Below are 9,893 nucleotides of genomic sequence, written 5' to 3'. Positions count from 1 at the left end.
GAGATTAACCTAACCTAATTAGAAGACTGATCTTCAAGGTTTGTGCAACAGAAACAAAAATTGTGGATCTTGACAGTGATTCATTACATGAAAAGTGCTAGAGATTTTGCAGTTAAGCTTTGTGAATGATGAAGTTCATTGGACTTGGCTCCTAAGTGTTAGAAATTTTGTTCCAATTGCATTTATGATTTATGTGTGGGATGCTATCTAGTATCTAACTTAGACGCCTTCAGCACCATTCTATTTTTTTTTTTTAATAATGTTCATGCCAACTTCTTTTGTCAATCCCTTTGCCTTGCATGATTGCAATAGACGCTTTACACAAACAGGTGATAACCGTGATATGCTTTACGAATGCTGCAAATCAAGCATCATTACTAAACGAATGAAATTTTTGATGAATAAAAATTGGTACACAAACTTGGTGTGGAAGTGTTATACCCAAGTTGTTGTCTACCTCTAATGAAAGTGTTCACTCTATATTCTGTTTGTTTCTCATTGTGTAGATACCTACTAGCATGACTAGTTTGCTATCTCACCAAACATAATTAACACCCTCTTTGGGACACCCACAAGCCATGGTGAGGCCCAACCACTACTTGCATCTTGTAGCCCTATGTTCAAGCTACGCTACGGTATCCGAAAGTCGCAAATCCGTCGCCGGGAAGCCACCTTTCCGGCCTTGCCAAGTTGCCTCCACAATATGCATTTCTATACTAGAATAGTGGGTTCTTGTCCCACATCTAAGAAAATGTAAAGGAAGAGCACTCCTTCACCTATAAAAGGAATGCCTCCTCCCACTTAAACATCCATCCCATTACAACACACTTTGTAATCTTGTTAGGCCGCAAGGCTCGACACACACTAGTTAAGCTTTCAAGTGGACGTAGTCTCCCGCTAAGGCGGGAGGTGAACCACTATACTTCGCTTGTGTCACTCTCTCTCTCTCTCTCTAAAGCTAACTAGGGATCCCTCGGATCACTAACGTTAACATTGGCGCCGTCTGTGGGAAGCCAACAAAAAGGCTTCGTCACCTACCACGAACTTCGACCCGAAAGTGTCGAGTCAACGCTCATTCAACATCAAATTGGGGCCGGTCAACGCCCGGCGGGGTCAGTCAACGCCCATAGGGTCCGGTCAACGCCCATAGGATCCGGTCAACGTATGGTCAACGCTGAACTTCAAAAAAAAAAATGGCGGAAAACTTCTCTGGACACCCAGAGATTTGCTCTGGGCACCCAGCCACTTCCGCCAGATCTTCTTCTCCGCTGCAACTTCTCCGGTCGACGCCGCTGCACATCCCTCCGCCCGACCCCCAACCGCTCCGCCCAGCGCTCCGGAGCTCCTCCGCCTAGTGCTCCACTGCCCCGCCCAGCGAACTCGTCACGCTCTACAAGGCTTCGTTGCAGCTCCGCCGGGGATGCTCCGCTACACTGCTGCGCGCCAATCTTCCCTCCGCCCAACTCGTTGCCCAGCGCCTTCGCTCCGCCGCTGACCCACTCTAGACGCAAGGCACCTCTAGCGGCACAGCACCTCCGCTGGCAAGTCACCGCTGAACTCTTCCGCTAGCCAGGCCTCCGTCGAGCAAAACTTCCGCTAGCCAAACTGCTCCTTCACCAACCATCGCCGCTGGGCTTCCTCAGCCAAGCGGACACCGCCGGTCTGTACACCGCCGAGCTGCACCGCCGGAACTTCACCGCCGAGCTGCACCGCCGGAACTTCACCGCCGAGCTGCACCGCTGGAAGTTCAACGCCGAACTTCACCGTCGAGCTCCGCTGCAAGTTCACTGCCGGATAGCTCCGCTCCGCTAGCCAAAAGCTTCCGCTGAGCTCAAAGCTCCGCTAAACTCCAATTCCGTCGAGTCTCCGCTGAGCGCGGAGTTTCCGCCAACTGCCAGGCTAACATGCACCGGAGCTTTAATCTTCCCGGCGGGGCTTCAACCTTCCAAAGCACCCAGAGTTGAAAATTACTCTGTACACCCATCACCAAACCGTCAAACTCCTCAATTGACGTCATGCTCAACACTTCTTCTTCAAGGATCGGTCCGTCAAGGAGCTGGTCCGCCAAGCTAGCGTGTTTGTTCTAGCTCTGAACGCCGGCTCTGCAATTGATAAGTTATCAAAACTCATTAAATTAAAAGTTCAAACATGCTTTTAGCACTTCGGGGGCGCAGGCATATGTGATATGTGTCTCAAGCATGACCAAGCATCTATATTTTATATATTTTCCTTAATTGCAAAACTTGGCTGGCTTACTATACTCAACACACCTGGACATCTAAAACACCACAAGCCTTACATACATGTGCCATGCATTGAAAATCGTTAGCTTATGATGCATCCATACACATGCACAGGTATACATATTATAAGCCCATGCCATCCGTTATGCATGAGACCATGACAAACGCATATTCAATTGTATTCACACTATGCAGCCATGCTTGTGGGCCTCATGCTTACATTTAGTTTTTGACAACCACATAAACTTGTTATCTGCACATTTGGTTTTTCACAATTAAAAACCTGACAAGGGCTCATGCTTTTGACCAGATAGTTTATGGGCACCAACTTATATACACATATATATATTGCTCATTGCAAACTCTTGTTTACACATTTAATTGGTGCTTAATTGACTTGCCTCCATCATTATCAAAATTGGCATGCCTCAATTACTTTGCTGCACAAGCAACGACTTGGCTCCGTATTCATATCATAGTCATAATTCACTTGGTTATCCGATAAATACATTTTACAAGCATTTTAATAATTTTACAAATTTATATGCTAATTATCTATCTTATGTTAAGGAGATATAATCACCGATCACATTTCCAATTAGCAAAATCATCACCTTTCGACTAAGGTACTTTGCCGGAGCAATGGAGCGTCATGCTCGGATAACTCCGCTAGCCTCCAAATCGGCACAAGATAAGTAACTATATCTTATCTTTTACGCTATTTCAAATTGAGCTAATGTCATTCCAATCACATGCTTTTACTACTTCTAAGCATGCTTATAGAATATCACACTTGATATATCTTTACATGCTTCCATAACTTTTTAGCATGCCTACAACATTTCATAGATTTGGCAACACTTTCTAGATCTCACATACTAGATATGCCATGCTTCACATACCGATCTCAATGATCCTTTAGCATATCTACAAAAATGCAAAAATGTTATTAGCAACTTTACTACAAGTACATGCTATACACATATGCCATGCTTATATTTTTAATTGCAACTCAATTAAATAAACATGGGACACTCAAACAAAATATTATTACTTGCTCTATGTGTTAATCATTTTTCATTCAACCGCCAAGCGGTAAGGCAACGCCTCATAATGACAATGATCCTGCAGTTAACCCCGACACTTAGGTGCCAAAGATTGGGCTCGCTACCCAACACCCTCTGCTCCACGCAGCTCCCCTCATCAAACAATTTTCCGACCATCCGGAGGTCTATAGCCAGGAGTGGGGGACTCCTCGCAGGGCCTGGCAGGGGCCCACCCGAAAGGGCAAAAGCGTTCGCTCCAACCAATTCTAGATGGACAACGCACTCGCACTAATTATGCTTGATATACGGCACAAAGCTACGCTTTGGTATCAACCCGCAAGAACACCCTCCTTGACTGGGGACTTCGGGGACTTGTACATACAGCCCAGCATAATTAGCAACGGTCACGCTCATGCCTCAGGGCATCACCTCGAGCTACCCGTTAATGCGCCGCCGAGCTTTCACGCTCTCGCCTCAGCGGCAACCGCCGAGCTTTCACGCTTGTGCCTCAGCGGCACCGCCGAACTTTTCGCGCTCGTGCCTCAACGGCACCGCCGAGCTTTTCGCCCTCGTGCATTCCCGGCACCGCCGAGCTCACCGGTCACGCTTTCCCGGCACCATGAGCTTTCGCTCACGAGCTCACCACTCACGCCTTCCCGGCACCACGAGCTTCCGCACACAAGCTCACCGCTCACGCCTTCCAGGCACCACGAGCTTACCGCTCATGCCTTCCCGGCACCACGAGCTTCCGCTCACGAGCTTACCGCTCATGCCTTCACGGCACCCTTGAGCTTCCCGTTCATGCCTTCCCGACACCACGAGCTTCCGCTCACGAGCTTACCGCTCATGCCTTCGCGGCACCCTTGAGCTTCCCGCTCATGCCTTCCCGGCAACCCACGAGCTTTCCGCTCATGCCTTCCCGGCACCTCGAGCTTCCCGCTCATGCCTTCCCGGCACCCCGTGACAGGACCCGCCCCGAATTTCCCCCTGAAATCCGAAGTGGCCCTGCGGGGCCCACCTTAGAAGAAATTCTACCAAAAAATTTGGCAGAACTTCCCCTAAAATGGACTACCCAAAACCTGTTGAAAGACACAAAGTACTTCAAACAAACCAACCTTATACTCCTGGAGCCACCTGCTCCCCAAATCACAACTTCAATTTCTCAAATAACAGTCTCAACCCAAAAACAATATTAATCCCACAGCTTATCAGAGCAATATTAATCTATTAGGTATCACATAAAACAGAAATAGAATGAGTACGCGGAAGCAATGCTGTTGGCTATACCTCGACTCCATGTACGCCCGACCTCAACTAATCTAGCCTGCAAACTGGGCATTTGAAACCGAAGGGCCCAGGGGAAAGTACATAAAAACGTTAGTGTGAGTGGACAAAAATAATTAATTGTAAAAAAACAGAAGAGTGTATACTTTCCCACAATTATTTCATTAAAAAAACTTTCGATGCATGCAAAAATTATGAAAACAAGCCACGAGAAGCTCCTCTCAAGAAATGGGGCTAGTCACAAATAACCATGAAGAAGAATATAAATTCCGATGCTCAAGAAATAGGACCAGCCCCGCTGGTTAAACGGAAATCGGACTAGCCCCGCCAGTCAAGAACAACAATAAAAGGATACGGGGAAGAGAGTTCACCATACGGGAATGGAGCCTCTCAGGCTCTACCTACCCTCGACTGCCACTCACACATAGATTGTGCGAGGAGGAGAACTAATAACCTCGACTACCACTCACAGTACTATTTAGGCAACCACGCATAAGAGCTCCTTCACCCAGTAGTAATTTGATACGTCACCCTGAGAAATTAAAATCCGCAAACGAATGAATATTGGATGGAAATTAAATTTACGATAAATAGGAATTGAATTTAGATCCACTCCTCTATGTCCAAAGCCTTCAATTCTCATTGGATTCCTTCCAAATTTCACCAAAATCACAAATAAAAACTCTTCATCATTTATGTGATCAAACTAGCTAAAAACATATATTAAGTCACTGTTCACCCACCGCACTGTTCACTCGGCGGCACTGTTCACTCGTCGGCCAACTCCTCCGATGGTCACCAAATTTTGACAGCGGCTTCATCTCAACATCCTTAACACTTCTTTCAACTACCACCAAGCCAGAAAACAACAAGAACTACCTCAACAATTAAGAAAACAGTAAACCCCAATTTGTGAATAGTGGCCGGATTTCAATCTCAAAAATCCTCCAATAAATCTATGCAATATTATACTCAAAAGAAAACCCATGAGGTAAGGAAGAGATTGATACCATTTTTGCCGCCGGAAATTGCCGGAATCCGCACCGGAAGATCTCTTTCTTTCTTTCTTTCTCTCTCTCTCTCTCTCTCTCTTTTTTCTTTCTGGTTTCTGTCGTGAAGGATGGGGAGAATGGCTGGAAATGGGGTTGATCAGCCCCTTATAATTAAGGTGTGATGAAATGACCAAAATACCCCTCACACAAAAATACTCATAACTTTGGCATACAAACTCCAATTTATACGTACCACATATGCACGCGTTCGGTTTAACGTCCTCTACAATTTTCATGAAAAAAAATTTCTCAAATTTTGACCCGAACTAAAAGTCAACTTTTAGGGCCACTAAAAGTACCGAAACGACAGTAAAAGTGAAAGTAATTGCCGTTTACCGGGCAAATAACTAGTAAACTGGTACTTTAAGATACGGGACGTAACAATCTCCCCTCCTTATAAAAATTTCGTCCTCGAAATTTCATACCGCAGAAGATTACACACCAACCCAAAGTACACATTACGAAGAAAGATAATACACCGATCTCACAACAGTGGGTAAGGTAAGACACATAAAAATATGCCAAATTGCTCAAAACATGTAGAACTTAGTTTCAAAAAAAATGATCCAAGAGTTGGCCGATTGAATAAAGAGATCAACCCTTAAAAGGAACAATCCTCATTCGATGCTGCCAGGATCACAATACTTGTCGTCTCTTCTGTGAGTTAAATTTTCTTTTACAACCTCAAGTCACTACTTTAACAATCCATAGAGTCTCCAACCATCCCAACTACTCAAGCAAATCACAACATGTTTATAGCTCAGATAGCACAAGGTATTGATATCACAAGTCATTCAGTTGGAATAGAAGTATTCATGACCCTTCATATAAGTTGCATGGTGAAGATCCACCCCGTTCATCAACCATATTGTGATAATACATCAACCCACACTTAATACAATTTCAATTCGTACACGGATTTATGAAAAAGTCCAACCGCTAATAAAACACCACAAGATACTCACTGATAACCCACAAGTCCGTAAAAAGCAGTTTCCTTAGCAACCACAAGACCGCACTTCCTTTTGTCTGTTTGTGCTTAGATTTATGATCGACTGTCATTCACGTAAAGGTCTCACAGTTGTCAAGCATAACAAAGGGTAGTCCCAAACAAACCCATAAGTTCTTAATCATATAGGTTATGGGGCCACTACACTTCCTCTGCGCTACTCTGATAACTAACAGGAACATTGATCACGCCTTGAAATGACATTCCAAGTCAACAAGGAAAACTCATTTGATAGTTACCCTGCTGGCCACACTTAATATCTCAAACTGGCTAACTAGCGTAATCCCTCGAAAACTTTCTATAATTGTAATGTAGTGGAAAACTCTTTTAGATCAAATGTGTTTCAAGGAATCTACTAATTACCAACGTCTCTAATCAAAACTGCTAAAATTCCTTACATGTTAGTGTTTATTTAATGGTACGCAACGAGTACCACGTCGTTCGAAACCCGGTACAAAGCAAGAACCGTAACTACTCACTCCACTCCAGCCCAAAGACTCAAATCCAGGAGGAGATGCATCACACTAAAACTGTTCTTAGCTGATGCTACACTTCTTTAATAGTCATAGGTCTAACCTCTAGTTGAATCCACGTCGTTCTCGCTGGCCTCCAATGCCACAAATGATAATTCTACTTCATATGCCAATGTAATTCTCACCACCGAAAACACTACTATCCGTATTATTAGATACTTGACTGGAATTCTGATCAAACTTAAATAAAATAGCTTCCTTAGATAACTAGGAAAACTCTCTTTCCCAACTGCTCCACCAACCCCAAGTAGAACATTTCCAACCATCTGTCCGACATCACCACCTGACAATTCTATTACAGGTACGACATTATAGAAAAGTTCTAAACTCTGTATGTGTCAAATCCTCTAATGGACTATGATGTAACCAACAACACTAGAAATTACTCCAAATCTGATCCAAAGTTGACCAACTAGAAAAGAAATTCAACACTTGAAATCAGTCATGTCAAACAACGTTGAACTTGCAAGTACTAGAATATAGCCAACACTTCTTATTTAACTTAAGGCCAATACTAATAAGCGACGATTGTCCTTACCGAAAAGAGGATAAAATAGCCGCAAATCCGCTCCGCGATCGACACTTAACTTATAAGATTTCAGCTACAACAAGGATCCCTATAACTTTCCTGTGCTAACCAAAATTGTACCAAAAACTTTTCCAAATCCCCTCACTAAGAATTTATCCAATAACATAACTCAACCATAGTGTCTCAACAATTAGTACTTAAATATCTATTAAAACCTTGATAGAACATAAACCCAATCAATTAATTCCAACTCAACTCCTACTTCCTGTTCAAGTCGTCATACCGTTAGACAAGTGGTGACCGGATTTTGTTCGTACCAACAACTTCCGATACATTTCCAATTGAGGGCCACCAGGGTGGCAAAACTCGCTCAATTCCTTCAAAGAAAATCCATTACATGTATTCAATTCAAGCAATAACCAATTCCCCGAGGTAGCTAGCACAATTCACAAGATCTTTCCTGGACAATCCTTAACATAAATCAAAGGACACCCGTCCAACATTTTGTATCACACCAAACAATATCCGGATCCGAACGTGGTCCCACCACAATAATGATCCAATTTCCTCAAAGTAATGATCACTGAAGTACGTCACTTAAAAACAGGCTACAATACCTTCCACCCAAAATAACAAGAGTCCTGGTCAAGCCTTGACTTAAAATATTTCCGGAGCCAACTGAAAACTTATTTCCTTAAAATTATTCCACCAACCACTAACATCATATCACAACCCATCCGTCAGGCAAAACTTCCACCAAGAGCCTATCACAATTCAACCTTCAAGGCTACGTGATTCAAAACTCGAATCAGATTCCGTATCACCTAGTAATTCCGTTCGAACTTCTATGGACACCCAACAAAGCCATTACCGCTATTCCCCAATCTTATGTGTAACTGTTTCACTCAAAAGCGGATAACCAAGGACACCCATTTGCATAATATCATATACGAAGAGTTGATTCCAACTCTCCAAATTATTTACCGACCAAAGTCGCAACTCTATTATAAAACCTTAAGCATTCTTCCGATTCTCGAACTTCAAGTACATATAAACTGCAAAAGCCCACTCTTGTTAATCTCCCTACTCGTTATCATCTAAGACTCAGAAAGACAAAACTATAAGTTGTGGTATCTGAAATCAATTCTTTTATTCCGAGCAAAACTATACCCTTACACCCTGGTTAGGGTACGACTCAAAATGACAATTTCTAAAAATCTCATCCTACTTACAATTCTCATTTACTGTTATCACTTCCCACTTATCAACATCAGTGACCATAGCCACTTGAAAACACAGCATCTAGCCATAACAACCCAGAATATTTCTTCAATTTTCCCTGTTGTCTACCAAAGGGTGATGCGTACATAACGCCGACATAAGGTGTCCAGTTGGGATACATTTCAATCTAGATTCTCTATAAATGATTTCCAACAATGAGATTCACAAAGAATCTCCATCGAATTCCCGTAATATTCCACATGCCACTTACAGGGTCGATCGTGTCAAGTAACACATTCCCCAAACTCGATTCAAAGTCATAACCATCATTATTACTAATTCCAATTCCAACAACAATCCAGATTCTGAATCAATTATAATACTCAGAGACAGCCCAAAACAATGGACACTCATCTCAAACAATCAAGCACAAAATCAAATTCCGGTCTCGCACCTCAAACCATGCCCCAACAAACTTGTTGGCATTGAGGAAGAAATACCCACAACATTTCCTCGAATCATATTTCACAGCACAACTCGAATCTGTAGAGTAGTCTTACTCTACCATCATCAGGGAAATGTGCAAAACATATGAACACTCCGCTACATAACGACATTTCTAGGAGGTCGGCGTACAAGAGGCATAACATCTAAAGAAAGAACCAATTAGACATGTACCGTACACACTTGATGAATACTTCAGCACCGAAGAGTATATGATGGGGAACCGCTGCAGTCGGGCCATCACTCGGGAGGTACTGAGTAACATCAAGCATATACGGTAACAGGACAGAAACAAGTCTACAGAATCTAACAACCTAATGCTCTGATACCAACTGACAGGACCCGCCCCGAATTTCCCCCTGAAATCCGAAGTGGCCCTGCGGGGCCCACCTTAGAAGAAATTCTACCAAAAAATTTGGCAGAACTTCCCCTAAAATGGACTACCCAAAACCTGTTGAAAGACACAAAGTAC

The 9,893-nt window shown here is 43.3% G+C and overlaps 1 long non-coding RNA gene across 3 annotated transcripts; it reads right to left on the bottom strand.

Annotated features, from left to right (window-relative positions):
• Nucleotides 1-2,714: 2,714 nt before the first annotated feature.
• Nucleotides 2,715-5,687, bottom strand: LOC133733956 (uncharacterized). Of its 3 annotated transcripts, none has more exons than XR_009857984.1 (4): nt 5,584-5,687; nt 5,317-5,420; nt 5,044-5,105; nt 2,715-4,620 (listed from the first exon to the last, which is right to left on the bottom strand). It is a non-coding gene; the product is annotated as an uncharacterized LOC133733956 (long non-coding RNA). The 3 variants fall into 3 exon arrangements; XR_009857983.1 differs by having other exon boundaries at nt 5,317-5,448; nt 5,584-5,653; XR_009857982.1 differs by lacking the exon at nt 5,584-5,687 and having other exon boundaries at nt 5,317-5,576.
• Between the last annotated feature and the right edge of the window lie 4,206 nt (nt 5,688-9,893).

Source organism: Rosa rugosa, chromosome 2 (genome assembly GCF_958449725.1).
Source record: "Rosa rugosa chromosome 2, drRosRugo1.1, whole genome shotgun sequence".
Classification (NCBI taxonomy): Eukaryota; Viridiplantae; Streptophyta; class Magnoliopsida; order Rosales; family Rosaceae; genus Rosa; species Rosa rugosa.
The sequence above is the reverse complement of the archived record's forward strand: the minus strand, read 5'-3'. Positions and strand labels throughout refer to the sequence as shown.